Source organism: Thermobia domestica, chromosome 3 (assembly GCF_964235325.1).
Source record: "Thermobia domestica chromosome 3, izTheDome1.hap1.1, whole genome shotgun sequence".
NCBI classification, from domain to species: domain Eukaryota; kingdom Metazoa; phylum Arthropoda; class Insecta; order Zygentoma; family Lepismatidae; genus Thermobia; species Thermobia domestica.
The window spans coordinates 271906764-271920871 of NC_137456.1; positions in this window are offsets into that span (position 1 = coordinate 271906764).

Below are 14108 nucleotides of genomic sequence, written 5' to 3' on the forward strand. Positions count from 1 at the left end.
TTGCAACATCGGTTTAAGTGGAATGAAAAATAAGGTGGGGTAGTAAAAGAGGTACAAGGGCAAGACATACAACCAGGATCATTTTCAGAGTGTTGGGAGATTTGTCCGATTGTGTGGGAGTTTTCGTCCATTTGTGTGGGGGTTTTGTCCATTTATGTGGGGATTGTGACCGTTGCTTATGTGTGGGCTGTTTTGTCCATTTGTGTGGGGGTTTTGACCGATCGTGTGGGCGTTTTGACATTTCTTGAGTGTGGGGGTTTTTGGCTGTGGTGGTTTTGACCGTTCGTGCGTTTGGGGGATTTGTCCATTTGTGTGGGGGTTATGACCGATCGTGTGGGCGTTTTGACATTTCTTGAGTGTGGGGGTTTTGGCTGTGGGGGTTTTGACCGTTCGTGCGTTTGGGGGATTTGTCCATTTGTGTGGGGGTTATGACCGATCGTGTGGGCGTTTTGACATTTCTTGAGTGTGGGTGTTTTGGCTGTGGGGGTTTTGACCGGTTCCCCTCCAATGCAATGATGGTGCAGTGTTGCAAACAATCGTTTATAGTACATTTTCTTCAAACTAAGGGTGGATAGTGAGAGCGAGTCACTATTATTTATTTCAAACTGTATAAACTGGGATGTGGGCTAGTAGCTTTCTTCTTGGGCGAATAAAATTTTGTTGCTTATTTGCATCCCTGGTAAACCTAACTCTCCTCCAAACAGATATTGTTGCTAGGGGCGTAAACAAGGGCCCAGCAAACCCCGCAATGAGTGAGGCCAAAGCCATCAGGGGGGCCACAAATCATGAAGTGGGATGTAGAGATGGGGCCCACTCCACGCTGTCTGCGGGAGGACCCTCTACCCTTTAGTTACGCCACTGATTGTTGTCATTCCTAGATTTAAGAAAACAGAAATACTTTCCATTTCAAATATAAAAGACTCAATGGGAGAGAATACAACCGTCAATATCCCCTTCGATACAACATTGCAAGTTGAGGTACTATAAATTCTGTTTTCCCGCTGAGTCTATTTTTTTGTATTTAGTGATCTGACGTCAATATGTAGTAACACTAGCCCTCCTTGCTGTTCTAGATGATAGCCTGCGCTTTTGATACGTGTAGTCCCTGGTTTGAATCTCAATACACATTACAATACGGAGAGCAATAAACACATAACAATGATTCGGATTTTACCTTAAACTCTAGGCCCACGTCTCATATAGCCTGGGTGCTGAAAAGAAACTAAATTTTCCCAATCAAACAAACATGTGCCACAGTTCAGAAAGCATTGAACGTTTAGTACTCATAATCAACGACAGGATCAAAGAAATGGTTGGTGAAATTAGGCATTGTTTCTATAGATGTATTAAGGATCAAAGAAATGGTTGGTGAAATTAGGCATTGTTTCTATAGATGTATTAGAACGAATGCGGCGCACGTAATGTACTCATCTGTTTCGTTTTCAGCGAATATTGCACCCGATCACTTAGAACTAACTGATCTGCATGTATGAAGAAAGATATTTAATGGACACAAGTCAAAGAGCTATACTTTTTTCTTCCTGCAATATTTCTAAACGTCGGAAGTAGGATAGAAAACATGGTTGGCAGTGGCGGCCGGTGGATTGTGGTTTCGGGTGTTGCAGTATGAACGATTGGAGACAAAAGGTATAAACTAGACTCATTGGCTAATCAGCACAGCGTTAGACGCAATATACGTGACATGTGAAATTAAATAAAATCATGTTTTAAAAATAAAAAATAATTCACAACATTTTATCCGATTAGTTACCTTATATAATTAGTAAGTTCATTCTCCTCTCTTTGATTGAAACAAATCTGCTTAATACATGCTGGTTGAACTCTGATATCCTTATTGTCAGTTTTTTTTTTTTTTTTCGATTGAAAGCATAACCAATGCTGATAATTTTTCTTGGAACATTCAATTCCTTGAAAGTATAAATTCTTTTCGATGTGGAAAAACACCTTTCTTCTTTTGCTAACGTCATAGCTGGAGTTAATATTAATTTCAGAAGCTCTGTAGATTCACGAAGTAATTTTTCTAGATTATTGCGAACAATTCATTCTAGCAAACCCAGTCCCTGGCAGTAATCCAAATTCCTCTGCAGCGTTGACTGAAGACAGTTCATGACAGAGATTAGTTACCAAAAAAAAATGTAAATTGAACACAGTTTATCTAGGAAATTTTAAAACAAATTGTGGAAATATATCTAGTGCAAACAACATTACTGAAATATGATGTCTTGTGAATTTAAACAGATTTCTTTTTTCGAACACTCTCCTGAATCGCACTTTGCTAATTTTGTCTAAGCCTTAATTGCAAGTTTTCTTCAGTGGATAGCTGGGCATTTTTTTTTTTTTTCGTAAGTTATTTACAGAAGTTATGGTATAGATTTCATTCAGAATTTGTAGGTTATTTACAGAATTAGAGCACACACAAAGCAAGTAAATCTAATAACTAAAAACGAAAACAGGTGATTGAAAAAAGAATCTGATACAAAAGAGGTATATGAATTGCGAATGTCACATATACATCAACACACACACGCACGTGCGCAAAAGAAAAATTACGTTCCAAATCGTCCGTCTTGTACGATGTAAGCAATGTATGCACACAATATACTTCCACATGAAGCTAAACAATGCTTATCAATGTCATACGTTCTGGAAAGCAAACTTTGAAACCCGCCAGATGTAGGATCATCATTAATAGAAGCCAGAAGTCAAAGAAAGTCAAAACAAACAACATTACCAGTTCTAGACCCACAAATGTTTGCTGGAAAGGATCCAAAATATTTGAGGGTATCCAATACGTCAATGTAATATCGAACCTATCTTATTCTGCACCCGAAAAGACGATAAGTAATTCTTAAATTACTGTCACCTATATTTTTAGAAAAAAAAAATGATAGAACGATTAATTTGATGAGGAAAGAAAGAGTGCATGGTGAGGTGTAAAATCAAATATTTAGCCTACATCAATCATTTCTCTCTTAAAACAAATGTAGTTCGTTAACCCGGAGTTCTATATATTGACTTACTAGCTGAAATACCTATTCTTCGCATGGAGGGTGTATTTCGAAGTCAACGTCTATAGGAGTATCACGATTAATTTCAGCGACCACGAAAACTATGGATTCGACATTAATATCGGCCATTTTGGATTATTTTTATGTCTCGGTACCCCACCCCCGCATGTGAACACGGCCCGCGTACAATCGTAGCTGAATTTGAAAGTCATCGCTAATGGAAGTGTCACCATTGATCTCGGAGACAGCGATCAAAATTTTACCATTGATCTCAGCGACCCCGAAAAACTATGAATTCGACACTAATATCGGTAATTTCTACTGCTTTTATATGTCCCGGTAAATACCCCCCTGAGACTCTCCCGTTCGAAATTTGAAAAAAGCACTTCGTGTTGGTCTGGGGCTGGTTCAAGGTACCCATGACCCAAATTTCGTAATTCTAGGTCCATTCGTCTGGTCTTTAATCCACACACAGACAGACATACAAACAAACAAACTCTTGATTTTATTTATATTAGATTAGATTAGATTAATATTTGGCTCACAAATTACTCTACAAAAAGCTTTTTTTTTATCTATATAAGCCAAGAATTAAGTTGTAAATGCATGTTTACTTTCATTTCTTTTCTGCTCAACTACATATTTTCTTTCTTATTTTGTAATTCTTTAATAACTATTTTATTTAATTGTCATTATATTGGTTTGCTTCAGTATAGACACATAATTTAAAAATATGAATGCATAAAAATAAATTCCATTTGTAATTGGTAGTGAAATGAAATTCAGAAATCTTATTTAGCGCGAAAAACCTTCTTGTTTACTAGAACCACTGCAACGACTAGAGCCTTAACTTCTGAGATAGGGGAAAGGAGACTTAACATTCGCTCCAATTGCTGCGCTGTAGAAATCTGGTCGTATCCTGGCTGCAACGCAATTTAAATTAGACACTCTCCGCCTTATGCAGAGTCGTTTTGACACATTTTTAGCGTCATACTAAAGGAATGACTACTGCAGGAAACATATGTTAGTAAAACACTTTAGTATGGCACTAATCACACTTCAGAACGACTCTGCATAAGGCCCTCTATGACGAATTATTTTTCGCTTTTTAAAATGGATTAACGGAACGGACAGTTACGGAAGTAAAAAATGTGTTATTTAAAGTATTTATGGGACTAATTAGAAAGTATTTTTTCTATTCTTTACTATTACTGCTAATAATACTTTTTTTCTGGAAATACTTTGATCGTTGCGCAACGCTCGCTGCAACCGTAACATTAGCCGTCATTGGTGGTTGGTGAATTTTATTTTCTAGCCTCGACCTTATTATGGTGATTACAGAAATATTTTCTGTTAAAAATATAAAAACCAGGGGTATATTCCATACCAGCCTTCACAAAAATTGAGGATCGTGACGCAACGCAAGACGTTCAAAAAGCAATTATAAATGTCATCACAAAGTAAAGCACAAATTTTGCGTTACATTAATGGAAACTTCCACAGAATGGGGCCCCAGTTTATTATTATTATTATTATTATTATTATTATTATTATTATTATTATTATTATTATTATTATTATTATTATTATTATTATTATTATTATTATTATTTAATATTGCAGAATGTTCCCTGACAAATTTCAGAAGTTACTTTCCCTTACGTGCCCTTTGATAAAAGAAAAATGCATGTAATAAGGAAATCAGCATCATTCGCGGGGGTTGGCAATTCAATATTTCTACTCCAATATAGCTTGTAAAAAGCTATATTATAAAAAGGCTATTACAAGACTAGTATGTTTCAGAAATAGACCCCAAACACATATCTGACAATATTACTTTTTATCAAGTGAACAAGTGATGAATTCCTTTTCTTGAAGACCGAATAAGGCTCACAGTGCATTACTTAAATCTCGTACAATCCGAACCACAGGAGCTCCCGCCTGGAATCACATCTGGGTCTTCCATGTTGAAGAAGCATTCGCTGATCATATACTCAGGGAGGAACTCGATATTGTTCATTATGCTGTATTTAATTAGTTTAGTTATACAATGAGAGTGAAAGTGTTAGATTTTAAAATATCGGAAAAAGATATTACAGTATACTGTAGATCTACTTGAAAAGCATGAATGATTTTCGTTTTTAGTCTGAGTTTTTAGATGTGTTAAACCATAGTTAGGAAGAATGGAACCTAATTCTGTATCCCTCTTCAGAAAATTTGTATATCGCAGAAACCAACAGACATTATCACCATTAAAAAAAAAAATAATAATTAAATAAAGAAACGCAAGGTTTGCTTTGCGTCGGCCCAATCCGGTGCGGTCGACCTTTCATATCATTAAGGGGCAGATTACTAAATATTTTTCAAAAGCTAAAAATTTTTCTTTTGCCTGTTTTTCCTAAATGAAAAGAGAGAATAAAATACAACTTACTTCAATAATAGATAATGTTATTCTACACCCGAAAATATGAACCGGAAGAATTTTCAGTGTTGCCATCCGTAGAAATTACAGTGTGACCAGAATGTGAATTACCCAAAAATGTAGGTTAAGACAACGACTAGAAAAATAAACTCAACGGTAATTGATGACTTATCATGTTGTCTGTGTTCCTTGTTAACTACTTTTTAAATAATATGTATATTTAATTTGTAATAACTTATTTATTTTGTAATAACGTATATAAGTTATTACAAAATAAATACAACATTATCTATCATTGAGGTAAGTTGCATCCATCTCAATGGTTGCATCTTATTATCTCATTTAGGGATGGCCTTTTTCGAAAAATCTGTTTTTCGATTTTCGAAAATTTCATTTTTCGTTTTTTCGTTTTTCGCTTTTTCGAAAAATCTTTCGTTTTTCGAAAATTTTTCGTTTTTCGTTTTCGAAAAAGCCATTTTCCGAAAAAGTATTTTTCGAAAAATGTGGCCATCCCTAAATTAAAGAGATTCGCAGTCACGTACAGATGTGTGCAACACTGGCACAAGTACCCGTAGAATATATTTCTGATGGTTTGTTGATCAACATGGAGGTGTCCGATTAGACGAAAAGTCGAAGTCTTCAATGATTACTCTATGGAGCAATGGGTGGAAAATCCAATTTTTTCTCCGGAAAGTTGAAATTGTAGCAGTCACAGGAATCGAACAAATAAAGCAGTAAAAGACTCAGTGGTAGAGCGGTGGCTTAGTGGTAGAGCGTTCACCTCCGGTACTTGAGGTCCCTGGTTCGATCCCAGCTCACGCCGTGTGGACCTTGTGGTGGACAAACATCGTGCTCGTGGGTTTTCTCAGGGTTCTCCCGTTTCCTCCCACTTTCTTCATTCCACTATTTCATTCATTTCTCATAATCACCGTCTCCTTTAGCCTAACCGGTATAACCGTGGGACGTAAAACTTAAATATTTCATTTCATTTTTCCCATTTTATCCAGTGTATACCTGAGCGTCAAGGGGGCCAGAGCCCCACTTGGATCCACCACTATATATATAGCAGTTTCACGAAAAGTCCCGGGCGCCAAGTTATTTTTTAAAAATTAGTATTCCCAATTTTTACCTGCCAGTAGTTTCTGAGTTGGCGCCTCATTTTTACAACTAGCGCCTAAATCAAAGAAAATTTGACGAGTCATATATCAGTGGTAAGCTACAGGAAGACTTGGGGCTAGGATCACTGCTCATAAACATGGCCCAACCAGTGCACTGAGAAAAAAAAATGTAGGTGGCATACTTAAAAACGTAGGTTACATTCGTAATTCCTGTAGTTTCTGGACTTAACGTACAACCGTATATAACATCCTGCAGCAAACGTATAGCTGAAAAAGTATGTATTATACGCACTGTCTGCATAAGTGCAATGACGTCATTCGTGTGACGTCATCTGCAGTAACAAATATATACGGAGGTGATATCTAGCTTTGTGACGTCAGGATCGTATGTAGCATGTGGGTTAATAATGACGACACACACTGACTATCAGGACGGAGCATAATTTCAAGAAGTATGCAATATACGTTCTTTACGTATGTTTCTTTCGTTCAACCCCAAGACAGCATCTATATTGTACTTGTGCCCCGTACGTACGACTAGATACAGTATACGTATTGTACGTATGTATTATACAGATTTTCCTTATGTCGCACACAGCTTGTCCAGATACAGCATACAGAATATCCATATGCACCATACAGAGTGCACATATGTAGCTTACAGACTGTATGCATGCAGCATATAGATTATACGTATGTCGCGTACAGGTTGGCCATATGTAATGTATGGATTGGATGTATATAGCTAATAGGTTGTCCATATGAAATATACGGATTTTACCTGTATCGCATACGTATTGCCTTCTTGTAATATATGGATTGGACATATGCAGGATCTAGATTGTACGTATAGTGCACCATTATTAAAGTGCTGCAACATACTGCAAAATGCATGATACATTCTTACTGTAATGTTGTCAAATATTGTTTTACTCTGTATGAAAACTAAATAGCTTAAAATATGTTTGATCTCCTTTGTGCCAATAATAATAAAATTAACAATCTTAGTTTGGAGCACTGAAAGTGTCCAAAGAAATGTATTTACCTGCAGGGTGTCCTATAAGTTTGGATTTCCTGCTAATTCGTTGGGAAGCTACTGCAAAGCCAAGTGTTGAAAAGTGACACAAGCGTTAATTTTAAAATTATGGGCACAAAGGAGGTTAACCATATGTTAAACTATTTTCGTTTTCATACAGAGTAAATCAATATGTGATATATTACTGTAAGAATTTATCATATGCTTTGTTGTTAGTTAGTTCCAGCACTTTAATAATAATGCAAAATGCACAGCCATATACAATCCTATATTCAAACTCAAACAACTTCTCTGTACATTTTAATTAACAGGTATGTTTTTTTTTTTTTTTTTTTTTTTTTAATGTCGCAACAATTAAAAGTATGGTGTCAGCTGAAAACGTGTTCGCTCACAAGATAATTTCTACTCAGTACTCGCCATAAAAATGCAACACCAAGAAGGAGGCTAGGTAGCTGCGCCAAAGTTCCCAGGCCGATACCTAATAGTAAGTGCAGAATACTCTTAAACGTCCGCCGTATTCGCTGTGCGACAACGTGGTGACAGCGGAGGCGTTGTGCAGCCATCGACTAAACATATTTATCCTTCCCTGCTCTAGACATTCTGCAAATTTGGATTTTCGTGGGTGCATCCTTCTTAGTGCAACATTTTAAGCAACGAGCGGATTAACAGTCTCATACATTGCTTAAAGAAAGAGCAATGATTCTCAGAATTACTCGGAAGATATTATATATATATATACAATAATTTAAAACTGTTATTTCAAACTTTGCAATTCAGAGCACGAAAAGAACTATAGCTAAAGGAACACTGATTTTAGCCAGATAGTAACTAGTAAACTCAATCACACTCAGTACCATTAGTTCATGGTGTTATCCGTAAGTCAGAGATCATGGTATCTCATTTCGTGTAGACTTTTGCATTTGTTTAATGCTAAAAATGTATTTTATCGCTACTTGAACCCAGTACCATATATATATATACCGACAGGACGTACCTTAGTCACAAGGTGACATGAGTGAAACACTAAACTATTCGATTGACACCTGCGGCCTTGTCAACACTAGAGAAAGTTACAAAGTGATTAAGTAAATACGGAACATAGTTCATACAAAGTATAGCGATGTATGAAGTCTCCGTTTCATACGACTTGGATAAAGGATACATCTGAAATTGCAACAAAAAATATATGATTTCTCTGGATAATTTGGATTAGTCCAGAATTCGAACACATATACGTTGGTAAGTCGAACTTTTTTTTTTTTTTAAGTTCTTTCTTCGGATTCCCAATAAAGTTGACTACTGAAAAGCTGAGTTACAGATTCTGTATTAAAACAACACCTTTGCTAGACATGTTCAGTATACACATTGTCTTACATACAGAACAATACATTAGTTATTAATGCATGTCTGAAATAATAGTGCTTCGTATAGAATTTTACTTCATTCAAACGTAATAGCACGAAGATAAAAAAATATTGCGAAAGATAATGTTCTTATTACAGAGAAAAAGAGTTGAAATGACTTAACAGTAACAAACATTTTCTTTAAACAGAGACAATATTTTATTCTAATTTATGGAAGAAAGAAATAATTTGTAGTACAGTATCTTTATTAGGGTTATATGTTCGTACAAAAGAATGTAAATACAATTGGGTCTGTCTTCAGAAAGGACGTACTTTTAGCCACAACCTACACTGCTTCTTTTCACTGTCTTTCAAGCAGAATCCTGGTTTGATGCACGAAATACCTGAAACAAAAATCAGAAAACATTTAAAATGTTACATTCGGTGTGCTCAACTTGGTTGTACTTAACAATACAAAGTATCTTAACATTTTTGAGATTAAATGGACAAAATCTGTTCGGTCAGGTATGGACTTTTAGGTTGCACATAGAAAAATTACGAAGTGTTTATTGATGCTGAATAACAACTCAAAATGTATTACTATTCAAAAGTAAGTGGGTACCCCAATGGTGTTCGGGGTACCATGGGGTATCTAATGTCTGTATTTTTTTTAGATATATGGAAATGTATGTCTCTAAAATGTAAGGAACTGACATCTGTTTACCGAAAACCTCAACTCGGTAAGCCTTATGGATATTGAGATATGGGAAAATAAAGAGCGACACCATAGAAGTGTGGGGTTTGAGTACTAGATGGTGCAGTTTCGGAAATGTAATTACGAGGGCTTACAACAACCTCAAAAGTAATTTCAATTAAATACACTACACACACGCCCTGATGGGGCTTTTCGGGTACCATGATATTCGCAGAACTCTCATTTCTAAATATTCTAAAATATGTCTTAATAACGTTTTAAAGAACGTTAGAGGTGTGTGTTTGCCGAAACTGCAAGTCGGTACGCCTAACAGTTACCGAAATATGGTGAAATAAAAAGCGACACCATAGGTACGTGGAGCTTGCATATTAGACAGTACAATTTAGAAAATTAATTAAAATATGACTATCAAGATATTGTCAAATAAAGGGAGGATCCATACAGTTATGGGATTTTCGTGTTAGGTGGTAAAGTTTCCGAAACCGGTCATGGAAAGTTAATAAGCATCAGTAGCAATTTCATCTTAAAGTAATTAGGTACTTCCATGGAGTTTAAGAACATCATGGGGTCTACCAAGGTTAAATTTTAAAAGCTTTGGAAAATATATTTTGACATTTGTAAAGAGTATTAGAAATATGTATTTACCTAAAATTTCCAGCTAGTACATCTAGCAGCTAGAGAGACACCATACAATAAAAGCGTATTAGATCTTGAAATTTCAGAAAACAATTATTGATCCTAACAAAAGTTAAATAAGATGGTACTTCTATGGGTTAAGTGACTACCTCAGACTTGTCAGTACAATTTCGATCGAAAGATTAATTCAGCTCTAAATTTTCTTTGGACAATTCCAAGCGTTCATCGGGCTCTGAAATAAGTGAACATTTTTTGTCAATATCTAATATAGCAAGCGAGATATAAGAAATTATTTTATGACGTCGTAAAAATAGAGACCCACATGGATTTGTACTTTTGAGTCTTTGCTGTAAGAAGAAATTTCAGAAAACAACCGTATATACCTTAATAGAAAATTAAATGGGCGGGAGCACGGTGGCTTAGTGGTAGAGTGCTTACCTCTGGTGTATTGGGTTCGTGGTTCGATCCGCGGCCGTCAGTTTGTAGTGGACATCGTATTCGTGGGTTTTCTAGGGGTACTACCTCTCCTCCCACCTTTGCATTCCATCAATTCTGTCAACAACATTCACTTGCTTTAATCGTAATCTCCCTGAGACTAAAATGCATAATCGTGGGTCGCTACACTGAAATATTTCCTTTTATTTAATTTTAAAATGAAATAGGGAGTTAAGTATGATCGTATCTCTATGGGATAAGTGAAAACTCCAATAGTTTCTGCAAAATAAGACTAGTTAAAAACCCTACCACTAAGCTACTGTATCCCCGTCCATTGAATTGTCTATTAAGGTATATACAGTAGTTTCCTGAATTTTTTTCTTATGGGAAAGACCCAAAAGTACAAATCCATAAAGATCTATTTTTACGTCATAAAATATATAATTCCTTATATCTTCTCGACTATCTTAGATATTGACAGCGACTTTTCATTCTTTTGCACAGCTCGATGAACCCTTGGAATTGCCTGAAGAAAACCTAGGACTGAACTAAATTTTCGATCGAAATTGTACTAAGGTACTCATTTAACCCATAGAAGTACCCATCTGATTTAATTTTGTTGCGACCAATAATTGTTTCCGAAATTTCAAGATCTCATACGCTTTTATTTCAGTGTTTCTCCAGATGTTAGATGTACTAGCTGGAAGTTTTGGGTAAACACATATTTCAAATATTGTTTACAAATGTCAGATTATATTTTCAAAAGCTTTTAAAATTTAATTTTGGTAGACTCCATGATGTTCTAACACCCCCTGAAGATATCTAATTACTTTAAGATGAAATTGCTACTGGTGTTTATTAACTTTCTATGACCGATTTCGGAAATTTTAGTATCTAACACTAAAACCCCTTAACTGTGTTGGTCCTCCCTTTATTTGACAACATCTTGATAGCCGTTAGTCATATTTTAATTCAATTTCCGAATTCTAGCGTCAAGTATGCAAGTCCCACATACCTATAGTATCGCTCTTTATTTTCCCATATCTCGGTATCCATAAGGCTTACCGAGTTGCAGTTTTCAGTTAAAAAAAAAAAAATCAGTTGTTTACATTTTAGAGACATGTATTTCCAAATATCTAAAATGCAGAAATTAGGTACCGCATTGGAACCCCATTGGAGTACTCACTTACTTTTGCATAGCAGGGTAAAAACGCCAATGGTTCTCACTTTAAGGTTGAAAACATACTATTTTGTCTCTTCTCTGAGCATCGTGAATCTGTCGGAGCTGTACCATAGTTGGAAGGACTCACTGATCCTTCCTATAATGACCATATAGTCAGAATTCAAAAAGGAGTAGCCGTTGAAGGAAAAACAATATTTTAAAATCCTTGCACCAGTAGTCGTCACCTTAAAATCAAAATGTTCCAGTAGTAGTCAGGATTTTCTACCAGTATTCGTCACTCAAATAACTTGATATAATTTATTCAAAAACGCATTGTGTATCAGTTTAGGGTTAAGAATACAATATAAAGTAGTAAGCTTAATAACTTTGCATCACTTTTAGCACTCAAGAAAGAAAATAGAAACGTTTTTACATACTTTTTAAAGCAATTTCAGAAAGAAAAATGTTAACTGAATTCAAAAGTTAACTGTATATCACTTTCACGTTAAGAGTACAATATTAAATACTATGTTTAATAACTATACATCACTTTAAACACTCAAGAATGAAAATAAACGTTTGTACATTCATTTTAAAAACAATCTGAGAAATAAAATAAGTTAACTGAATTCAAAATTTAATTATACATCACCTTAAGCTTAAGAATACACTATAAAATACTGAGATTAATAAAAAATGAAATCTTTAACGTCCCACGGTTATGCTGGTTAGGCTAAAGGAGACGGTGATAATGAGAAATGACTGAAATGGTGGAATAAAGAAAGTGGCAGGAAATGGGAGAACCCCGAGAAAACCCACGAGCACGGTGTTTGTCCACCACAAAGTCCACACGGCGCGAGCTGGGATCGAACCAGGGACCCCCTGCACCGGAGGTGAACGCTCTACCACTGAGCCACCGAAGAGTAGACGACTGAAGGCGCAAGTAGCATACAAATTTATGATGCTGAAGGCGTTATTTTTCACAGCTATGGAGGAAAGAGATAGAAACAAAAAAAAATAACAGGAAATCTTTGTTTTACGTCCTACGAATATGCTATGTAGGTTGACGGTCAGAATTGAGTAATGAAAATTGATGATCTTGGAATACGATTTGGCCGAATAACGAGGGAGAAAATAATCATTGATTAAATATTAAATTGAAAAGAATTAAGAACCTGACGCTTAAATACTTATCTATCCGGCACCCATCTTGATCCCCATAAAATATCATTAAGTGCTTGATTGATTCTAAACCCAATAATAGTAATAGTAATTTAACAAGAAACACAGAATATATAATTTACGCACCTTGAAATGTAGAAATTAATGATTGTAATCCCCAGCTTTCCAATAGACCTTTGATTTCTTCAAATGAAGATTCGGATATCTTGTTTCTTCTCAAGCAATAATGGGTTACAATAATCAGTTGCAGTCCAAAGCCAAGTCACTAAGTGAAGCATGAATATAAAAGAATTCATTAGTTAGATGCATACAAAATCCTACGCATGTAAATCCGAATCTACTTATATTAAATTGTAAATTTAAACAAACTAAATTATACTACAGTTATAGTGACATAAAACATACATTAAATAAGGTATACAGGGTGTCTCAAAAGTCCCCTGACATAGGGTAACTCTGTTATTATCAGAGTTACAACAAAATGTAGGAGAGGAAAGCATCTCCAAATATGATGTTTTCAATCTAAAGTGAAGGAATTTTTAAAATCGGATGACTCGTTTGCGCTGTACACTCTTTATGCGCCTAATGTGAAATGAAAATGCAACGTTGCCATTTACCTGGACCTACAACATAAGTGAATGAAGTTACTTTCTTTTGCGCTAACATTTCGATGGCCAGCCCCCGTTTCAAACAGGAACTTCATTCACTTATGTTGTGGGTCCAGGTAAATGACAACGTTGCATTTTCATTTAAATTTGGGTGCATAAAGAGTATACAGCACAAATATCTCGTCCGATTTTTTTTGAAAAAAAAAAAAAGTGTTCACTTTAGATTGAAAACGTCATATTTCGATATGATTTTTCCTCTTACATTTTGCTGTAACTCTGATAATAACAGAGTTACCCTATGTCAGGGAACTTTTGAGACATACTGTATACATCATAAGAAGTTCCTTTCTAAATTCTACACGGATGTGGTTTCATTGAATGTGAGGTGGGTGATACACATTAGGCCTTTTGGGAGTACATCA